Source organism: Chenopodium album, chromosome 15 (genome assembly GCF_948465745.1).
Source record: "Chenopodium album chromosome 15, dcCheAlbu1.1, whole genome shotgun sequence".
In the NCBI taxonomy this organism is placed as follows: Eukaryota; Viridiplantae; Streptophyta; class Magnoliopsida; order Caryophyllales; family Amaranthaceae; genus Chenopodium; species Chenopodium album.
Genome location: NC_137848.1, coordinates 9,216,244 through 9,226,791, shown reverse-complemented (window position 1 = coordinate 9,226,791; position 10,548 = coordinate 9,216,244).

Sequence of the window (10,548 nt, the reverse complement as noted above, 5' to 3'; positions counted from 1 at the left end):
CCCCAAGCGAAGAAAAGGAGAAGGGAATGAAACCATATCCAATCGCCTGACATCGAGCCTCATACTTAACCCGCTTCCGATGAGCTGCATCAGCCACAACCCGCCCAGGAATGAAGTCAGATAGCCCTATTATTATTATTATTATTATTATTATTATTATTATTATTATTATTATTATTATTATTTGTTATGATAATATCTAAATATGGATGACTATTATCCCATGTACAATCTAGAATATTCTAGAGTTGGGTATCTGATCTTATCCATTGATGGAACCCTATGTAATGTACATTATATATATCCCGTATTAGATGGAATATGATATACAACGTAACAATCTTCCCTCATCTCTCTTTATTTTCTATTCTATATTTAACACGTTATCAGCACCATTGCTAGTCAACTGACTAGGATTACCAAACATTTATCTAGAATCCCATATTATTATTATCATGTAAGTATGATCGCAGCCCATAACAATTATAATTTAACATTTATCTACTTTTGCATGCTTATTTATTGGAATATCAACATATATAACGAATACAGAGCATGATATATAATTTAAGGTTCCATTCTTATTTTTCTCCATGCTAACATTCTCATCTTCTATTTCGTTCTTATTTATGCATGATTTGTATCAGGTTTATTTATGCATGATTTTAACGTTTAATACATATTTTTGAATACTATTTATATATACTTATCCTTTAATATTATTTTGTATAGTGAAAAATGTCGAACCTTGCCAAGCTCGAATTTGTGGCCCTTGATATTACCGGAAAGAATTATTTATCATGGGTGTTAGATGCTGAAATACACCTAGATGCTAAAGGGCTTGGTGAAACAATAAAAGAGGCTAATAAGGAAACACCTCAAGATAAGGCTAAAGCCATGATTTTTCTTCGCCATCACCTCCATGAAGGGCTCAAAAATGAATATTTAACTGTGAAAGACCCACAAATCCTTTGGAGTAATCTAAAGGAAAGGTATGACCACCAAAAAACAGTGATACTCCCTAGAGCTCGTTATAAATGGTTAAATTTGAGATTGCAAGATTTTAAATTTGTTAGTGAATATAACTCAGCTATGTTTAAAATAACTTCTCAATTGAAATTATGTGGAGAAAATATTACTGATGCAGAAATGCTTGAAAAGACATACTCCACTTTCCATGCTAATAATATTGTCCTGCAGACACAATATAGAGAAAAAGGTTTTAAAAAATATTCTGAATTAATATCCTGTCTTCTTGTGGCTGAGCAAAATAACGAGTTGTTAATGAAAAATCATGAATCACGTCCTACTGGCTCTACTCCATTCCCTGAAGCGAATGTGACAACCCATAACGGGAAAGAAACTAAAAACAGGGACCATTCCAGCAGTAGTGGTCGAGGTAGAGGTCGTGGTCGTGGCCAATGGCGCGGCTGGGGTCGTGGACGTGGATATGGTAGAGGTCGTGGAGGTCATTTCACAAACTCACATTCCCACCAGAAGTGGGAACGTAGGGATGAAAAAGAGAAAAGTGATAACAATATATGTTACCGTTGTGGAGGAAAAGGTCATTGGTCTCGGGTTTGTAGAACTCCAAAGCATCTTATTGAACTTTACCAAGAATCATTGAAGAAAGGAAAGAAAGTTGAGGCAAACCTTGTTCTTGAAGATGGTGAAGGTGATTTTGATTTTGGTAATGCCAATCAATTTGACGTTGGTGATTTTCTTACTTCCCCGGAAGGGAATAATTTTGATTTTGACAGTACAACTCATTTAGAAGTTGCCGATTTCTTCACTGCCCCAAAAGGGAATAATTAAAATTATATTGTTTTATGTCCGTTTTAAGTATTAGACTTATGTTTGCTTATTCTAGTAATTTATTTAAGTTTATTTCTTTCGTTGTAATAAGGATTTTTGCTTTATAAATTTATGAACTATTTGAGTGTTTTTATTGATTTATTTGTTTTATCGTCTTTATTTTTATGCTTAATATTTTGACATGTATTTTATTTCATGAAGAACCTGGATATTACTCAAGTTCAATTTGCTATGAATGATGAAGAATTATGTCTTGCTGACAGTGCAACTACACATACAATACTTAAAAATAAAAAAAATATTTCTCTCATTTGATGATGAAAAGGATTAATGTAAGTACCATATCGGGTAGTACAAATATCATTGAGGGCTCCGGAAGAGCCACTATAAAGTTGCCTTGGGGAACTGAAATTAAAATAATTGATGCTTTATACTCCCCATTGTCTCAAAGAAATTTATTAAGTTTTTAAGGATATTCGCAACAATGGTTATCATATTGAGACAATCAATGACGAAAATAACGAATTCCTTCAAATCACAAATATAACTCAAGGCTCAAAACATGTTTTGGAGAAACTACCTACATTCTCTAGTGGTTTGTACTACACAAAAATCAATGTTATTGAAGCTCATGCTATAGTAAACCAGAAGTTTACTGATGATTTTGTTGTTTGGCATGACCGGTTAGGCCATCCCGGTTCAATAATGATGCGAAAAATAATTACGAATTCATGTGGACATTCTTTGAAGAACCATCAGATTCTTCATAATAATTTTTCATGTGCTGCTTGCTCGGAAGGCAAGTTGATTATTCGCCCATCACCATCTAAAATTAATTTTGAATCAATTAGTTTTCTGGAACGTATACAAGGAGATATTTGTGGGTCCATACATCCCCCATGTGGACCATTTAGATATTTTATGGTTTTAATTGATGCATCAACTAGATGGTCACATGTGTCTTTGTTATCAACTCGTAACCTGGCGTTTGCGAGATTACTTGCCCAATTGATTAAGTTACGGGCACATTTTCCAGATACTCCCATTAAGACTATTCGGCTTGACAATGCTATTTACATCTCAAGCTTTTAATGATTATTGCATGTCCATTGGGATAAATGTTGAACATCCTGTAGCACATGTTCATACACAAAACGGTCTAGCAGAGTCATTAATAAAACGTATTCAGTTAATTGCTAGACCATTGCTTATGAAATCCAATCTCCCAATTTCTGCTTGGGGACATGCTATATTACATGCAACAGCACTAATTCGCATTAAGCCAACAAGTTATCACAAGTTCTCCCCATTACAATTGGTTTATGGTCAGGAACCAAATATTTCCCATCTAAGAATTTTTGGATGTGCGGTTTATGTTCCAATAGCTCCATCACAACGCACTAAGATGGGTCCTCAAAGGAGGATGGGGATATATGTTGGGTTTGAATCCCCGTCAATAACTAAATATCTTGAGCCTACAACAGGGGATTTTTTTACGGCTCGTTTTGCAGATTGTCATTTTAATGAGACACTTTTCCCAACATTAGGGGGAGAAAAGAGAGAGCTGGAAAATGAAATTAAATGGAATGAATTATCATTATCCTATCTTGATCCTCGAACTAAACAATGTGAACTGGAAGTTCAAAAGATAATTCATTTACAAAGTTTAGCGAATCAATTGTCAGGCTCGTTTGCTGACCCAAAAAGAGTGACCAAGTCACATATTCCAGCTGTTAATGCTCCATTTAAAATAGATGTCCCGAAAGGACAAAATAAAATTGCTAATGAGTCTAAACCACGCCAAAAACGTGGAAGACTAATAGGTTCCAAAGATAAGAATCCTCGGAAAAGAAAAGGAGCATTGATTGATGATGGTCAAATTGAAGAAACAATTTCCGAAGGATCTCCAGAAGAGACTTTAGACATGATACAAGAAGAAATTCAGGTACCTGATAATGAAGAAATTTCAATAAATTATATCATGTCTGGAATTACATGGAACCGAAATCAAATCGACGTCGATGATGTTTTTGCATGCAATGTAGCATTAGATGTTATGGATAATAATGAGGATCATGAACCAAAATCTATTGAAGAATGTAGACAAAGAAATGATTGGCCAAAATGGAAAGAAGCAATTGAAGCAAAATTAAAATCTCTTGGAAAAAGATAAGTATTCGGACCAGTAGTCTGTACACCTGAAGATGTAAAGCCAGTGGGATATAAATGGGTCTTTGTGCGAAAGAGAAATGAAAAGGGTGAATTTGTAAGATATAAGGCACGCTTAGTTGCACAAGGATTCTCACAAAGACCTGGTATTGATTATGAGGAGACATATTCTCCTGTGGTGGATGCAACTAATTTTAGATTTTTGATTAGTCTGGCAATAAGAGAAGGACTTGACTTACGTTTGATGGATGTAGTCACAGCTTATTTATATGGCCCACTGGATAATGACATTTACATGAAGCTCCCAGAAGGATTCAAGCTGCCGGAAGCAGCAAAATCTAGTTCTCGAGAACATTTCTGTATTAAATTGAACAAATCTCTTTATGGATTGAAACAATCTAGGCGTATGTGGTATAGCCGTCTAAGTGAGTATTTGTTGAAAGAAGGTTATAAGAATGATCCTATCAGCCCATGTATTTTTATAAAGAAATTTGGATCAGGATTTGTTATAATTGCAGTGTATGTTGATGATTTGAATATCATTGGAACTCCTGAAGAGATTTCAGTGACTGTCAATTATTTAAAGAAAGAGTTCGAAATGAAAGATCTAGGAAAGACAAAATTCTGCTTGGGGTTACAAATAGAGCACCTAGAGAATGGAATCCTTGTGCATCAATCAACATACATAGAAAAGGTTCTTAAAAGATTTTCTTTGGATACAGCACATCCATTGAGCATCCCTATGGTTGTAAGATCACTTGAAGTAGAGAAAGATCCATTCTGACCTCGGGAAAATGATGAAGAAATTCTTGGTCCTGAAGTACCGTATCTTAGTGAAATTGGAGCACTAATGTACCTTGCAAGTCATACACGACCTGATATATCATTTTCAGTTAATTTATTAGCAAGGTTTAGTTCATGTCCAACCCGAAGGCATTGGAATGGGATTAAACATTTACTTTGTTACCTTCAAGGTACGAAGGATATGGGTTTATTTTTCCCAAAGTTGTCCAAAGAAAATTTGATTGGTTTTGCAGATGCAGGTTATTTATCTGATCCTCATAATGGTCGGTCACAAACTGGATATGTGTTCACATATGGTGGTATTGCCATTTCTTGGCGTTCCATGAAACAAACCATTGCAGATACTTCTTCCAATCATTCTGAGATTTTAGCAATTCACAAGGCTACTCGTGAATGTGTATGGTTAAGGTCGGTAGTTCAACATATAAAAGAAGTTTGTGGTTTATCATCTGCGAAAGAGGCACCAACAACTTTATATGAGGATAACGCTGCTTGTATTGCTCAACTTAAGGAAGGATACATCAAAGGCGACAGAACAAAGCACATCTTACCCAAATTTTTCTTCTCTCATGATCTTCAAAAGAATGGAGATATAAATGTATTGCAGATTCGTTCAAGTGAGAATTTAGCAGACTTATTTACTAAGGCTCTTCTGACAGCAACATTCAAAAAGTTAGCTTACGACATTGGATTGCGTCGTCTTAAAGATCTCAAGTGATGTAGTCATGAGGGGGAGTTAATGCGCGCTGCACTCTTTTTTCCTTAACCATGGTTTTTCCCACTGGGTTTTCCTGGTAAGGTTTTTAACGAGGCAGCATATTATGCGCATTATAGTGTATTATTTTGTACGAGTTTTGTAGTAAATGTTAGTTATTGTTTTATTCAATATATAGTCATCCAAGGGGGAGTGTTATGATAATATCTAAATATGGATGACTATTATCCCATGTACAATCTAGAATATTCTAGAGTTGGGTATTTGATCTTATCCATTGATGGAACCCTATGTAATGTACATTATATATATCCCGTACTAGATGGAATATGATATATAACGTAACAATCTTTCCTCATCTCTCTTTATTTTCTATTCTATATTTAACATTATTATTATTGTTATTATATCTCAAAAACAGACAAAAACATACAAGCAACCTAAAAAAAAAAAGTAGTGGGAAGCCGAGATACAATCTGGGCCCCCACTAGCAGATCCTATCCTAGTGAAGATATGATCAGCGGCACGTGCCCCAATGTCTTGAGTCTTCGAGAACTTTTGAGATATAATAGTAATAATAATAGTAATAGTAATAGTAATAGTAATAGTAATAGTAATAGTAATAGTAATAGTAATAGTAATAATAATAATAATAATAATAATAATAATAATAATAAAATATTAATAATAATAATAATAATAATAATAATAATTATTATTATTATTATTATTATTACCGTTGTGTTCTTTGCTACCGATTGAGTGTTCCATTGTTCTCCATTTCGTCACCGTGTTCTGCTTGCTCAAGGATTTTTGATAGGGATATTTATGGGGATCATGCAGTGTCTTATATGCTGGGATTGTGGATATTAAACATCGGTACAACATTGTTCGTATACCCTTATTGATATTTCTTTTTAATCTGGATTTTCTACGAGAAAGGAGGTTAACGTTGGGTTGACTGGAGGGAACAGCGGGGCTTTTCGACCAATAGATATGTTACTTTATTTCTGGGACAGAGGTCTTGATGTATGTGTTGATTTGATGGGGTCTTCTCCTTTAACACAATCTGAGTTGTCTGACTTCATTCCTAGTCGAGTTGTGTCGGTTACAGCTCAACGGAAGCGGGACAAGTATGGGCGCGTTGCATGGCTATTGGCCATGGTTATCTACCTTTCTCCTTTTCTTCATTGGCGAAATTAGAGAAGGATGGTATAGCATTGCTGAAGCAGGTTCAAGCGTTCGCTAAGACTCAGGATATTGGTGCTCGTGCAGCTACTCACATCTTCAACATGACCGAGTTCGTTATATCTAGAGGGGTGGGGGTCCAGATTGTATCTCGGCTCCTCACCCACCAATTTCTTGTAAATTGATGGACTTTGTAGGTTTTTGTTATTTTTATAATAATAATTATAATAGTAATAATAATAATAGCACGTTAATTCCAAAAAAAAAAAAAAAAACTAACTGCCTAAAAATTTCAACCATCCCAACCGCCTAGAATTTTCAAAACAACATGGGTTGTCTGAACCGAATCACCTAGTTTTTTCAAGCAATCTAGGTTGTTTTGAAAATTCTAGGTAGTTCAGCCTAGGGAGGTTGAAATTTTAGGCACGCATTTGCTTGGAAATTCGTAAAAAATAATAATAATAAATAAATAAAACGCACCGAGTTCGTACGCTATGGTGAGCCACGCGGCGAGCATAATGTGGCATCCCCAATCCCTCGTCGTTGCCCATTAGATCCAACGAACTTGATTTTGCAAAATTGAAATTGTTTGGTTGATTATGAACGTTTTGGTACGGTCCTTGGTGGGTTGAGCGGTGGTTGTTGGTGGTCGGACCACTAAACAGTGCAACCTAAATAATTGTGGAGATTGAAAGTGGTAACTGGTAGGTTGAGGTAAATTTAGTGAGTTTTAAAGTGAGGATATGAACGTCTTTATAGGTTATTTTGTGAGCGTTACCTAGAGATTTGAGAGCGACATTTAGCGTTTCACTTTTTTTAATTTTTAATTTTTTTATAAATTTTATATATAGCCGCGCGACTCATTAAGCTCTCACATAAAGGATTTATTTTAGAATTGTAAAACCTTATGTTAAAACTAGTGTATATACTTCTATCAATCACTATCGATCCGGCATATGTTCAGCAGTTGAGATTTATTATCTTTCAATTACACCAATTAAAGCTAATAACTTATTGATTGTCTTAATTACTCCCTCCGTGTTTTTTTAAGTGTTACACTTTCCATTTTCGGCCGACACTTCCTTTTTTGGCAAAAAGTTACATTAAAATATTATATCTCTTTCTCCTCTCATGGTCCCCACCCAAACCCACTACTACTTTTTTATTACTACCCCCGTTACATATTATTTGCAACGATTTGACATAAAGTAGAAAAGGAAAATGTCTAATCGTTGCAAATAATATGTAACAGAGGTAGTATATATTTCCTCTCACATTCATTACTTTTCAATAAACTATTAACCCCACTATCTTTCTCTTACAATTTTTTAATACTCTAACTACCCCATTTACCTCTTATTTTATTTAATTCAATTAAGTTGACTAAAAATATGTGCCGATCAAAGTGTAACACTTAAAAAAACACGGAGGGAGCAATATGTTTAGGTAACTCTAGATCTAATATCTCGAGAGTTGGTGATATGGTCGATTAAGATGACCTTAATTGTTTATTTAATCTTACTTGAACTTATTTAGTATTTTTTCTGAATTGATCTGATTTGAATCAATATAATATTATGTATTTTATTAATTTGTAATTTTTATAATTTTTTCATCACGAAATAAATGATGTTTAACGATAAAAACCGTACATGAAAAAATAACCTAACGTATGAAGTTTCCTATGATAGAACTTGTTTTTCCTAATATAATCTAAACTTATTTTTCCTAATATGATATGAAATAAGTAAAAATAAGGTGGACGTACGGGACACCACTTGGTAAGAATCTAAGACCCGATGACAAATGTAGCACCATTCATTATTCCCTAATTTTTTTTGCTTGCAAAGATATCGATCAAACTTTATTATTATTTACCGGAACAAACTCTTAATAGATAAGATTATCGCCGTTTGAGGTCTTATTAAATTCATCCATTGTACTACCTCCGTTAACTATTATTTGTAACAAAGGGGTATTATTTGTGAGATATAAAATATTCCTTTGTTGCAAATAATAGTTAACGGAGGTAGTATATTTTATTAATACAAAATATTTATATTTTTATAATTTTTAATCCTACAAAGTATAAAATTAGGGTATGTTCTCTTCACCTTGATTTCAGTTCAATTCAATTCCTAATTTCTTCTCTCATAAACAATTCAGTTCAGCTCAATTCAATTCAGTTCAGTAAATCATACCATACCCTTAATGATAAACCATTTCAAAAGACATCTTGAAGACAGTAAAAAGTTACTCCCTCCGTTTCACATTAGTTGCAACACTTTTTATTTTCGGCCGTTTTATATTAGTTGCAACACTACTGTAGGGAATATTTCAAGCATTACCCCTAGCTTGAACCCCATGATCATACACTAAAGTACGGTGGCGTCCAAAGGGAAAGAAGATAGAGCAAAAGAATCGCCAACAAGTTTTAGGAACTTGTAAACCGTTCACGAGGTGAAGGTTACACCCCTTAACGATCCAGGAGATCGTCAACTCCAATAGGTCTGGAACCATGACTAGTAGTTCGGGGATGAAGGTACAAATCCAACCTAAAAGAGATTGAACCTGCCCTAATAATAGGCCTCTACTTTATTCTGATCGTATTCATGTGCGCTTTCTAACTAACATGCAATCAATAGGTTTACCCTAAACCTGTTTATCTATGTTGGTTGAATTTAATGCACAAATAAAACTATTATTGGCGATCACTTGAATTATAATCATATTAACCCTAAACAAGATTATTAATTATCTTATTAAGCGTGATTACAAGTACCAAATTCCCTTTAAACATGCATAAAAGGTGTGATCAAGCAATAAAAATAAATATAATCAAGCAACATAATAAAATAATCAAAACAATAATTATAATAATCATAATCATAATAATCACATTAAAGCTAAAGCATAGCAAGATCCTAGGCATGATACTAGGAATTTATTGTTGTTAGGAAAATTTCACATTTACTACCAGGGCAAGGACCCTAATTTACATTTGCTACCCCTATAATTTTTTAATTTTATTTTACTACCACCTAAATTAGAGTTTTTTAAAAATCACTACCACTTAACGGAATCCGTTACGATTACCGTTAAGTTTATTAAAAAAAATAAAAAATAAATTAAATAATTAAAAAATAATTAAAATAAACCACCCTCCCCTTCCCCTGCCACCCCTCCCCCTCCCCTGCCACCCCCTGCCGGCGGCCGGCGCCCAGAACTTCAGCCGACGCCGGCGCGTGCCCACCCCCTCCCTTTCCCCTACCCCTACGCAGCCAACGCGAACCCCCCCTCCCCTTTTCCCGTTCTCGCTGCCCCGACCAACCACCCCGAACCGAAACCAAAACCACCCCCGAAATCCGCCCCAACCCCATTCCCTCCACCGAATCGACCCCCCTCCCCTTCCTTTACCGCGTTTTCGGCCTCCCCTAACCCTAAACCACCACCCCAAAACCATGAAAAACGAATTAAAGGGGGCTGTTTGGTTTTCTCGTGAGGGTTGGTGGTTGATCGGGTGGCTAGGGTTTGCGATTTAATTTGTGGCTGGCTGGAGAACCTCCGCGCTGATGGGTGAATAGGGTTCAAGTTGGGAATGGGGCCGTTTTTGATTCGTGGTTGTGTGAAGGTGTTCGCTGGAACCGGGCTGGGAAAGGGGTTCGTTCTTGGTGGTTGTGTGAAGGTCAGGAGGTGGGCTGCTGGTGGAGTTTCGCGGCTGCCGTGGGATTCTTTGGGCGCCGGCGTTGATGGGAAATGGAGGTTGGATGGTGGCAATGACGGTGGTTGAAGATGGAGCGGTGGCGGTGAGGTGGTTGGGCTTCACTAACGGAAATAGTAACAACATCCGTCAAATG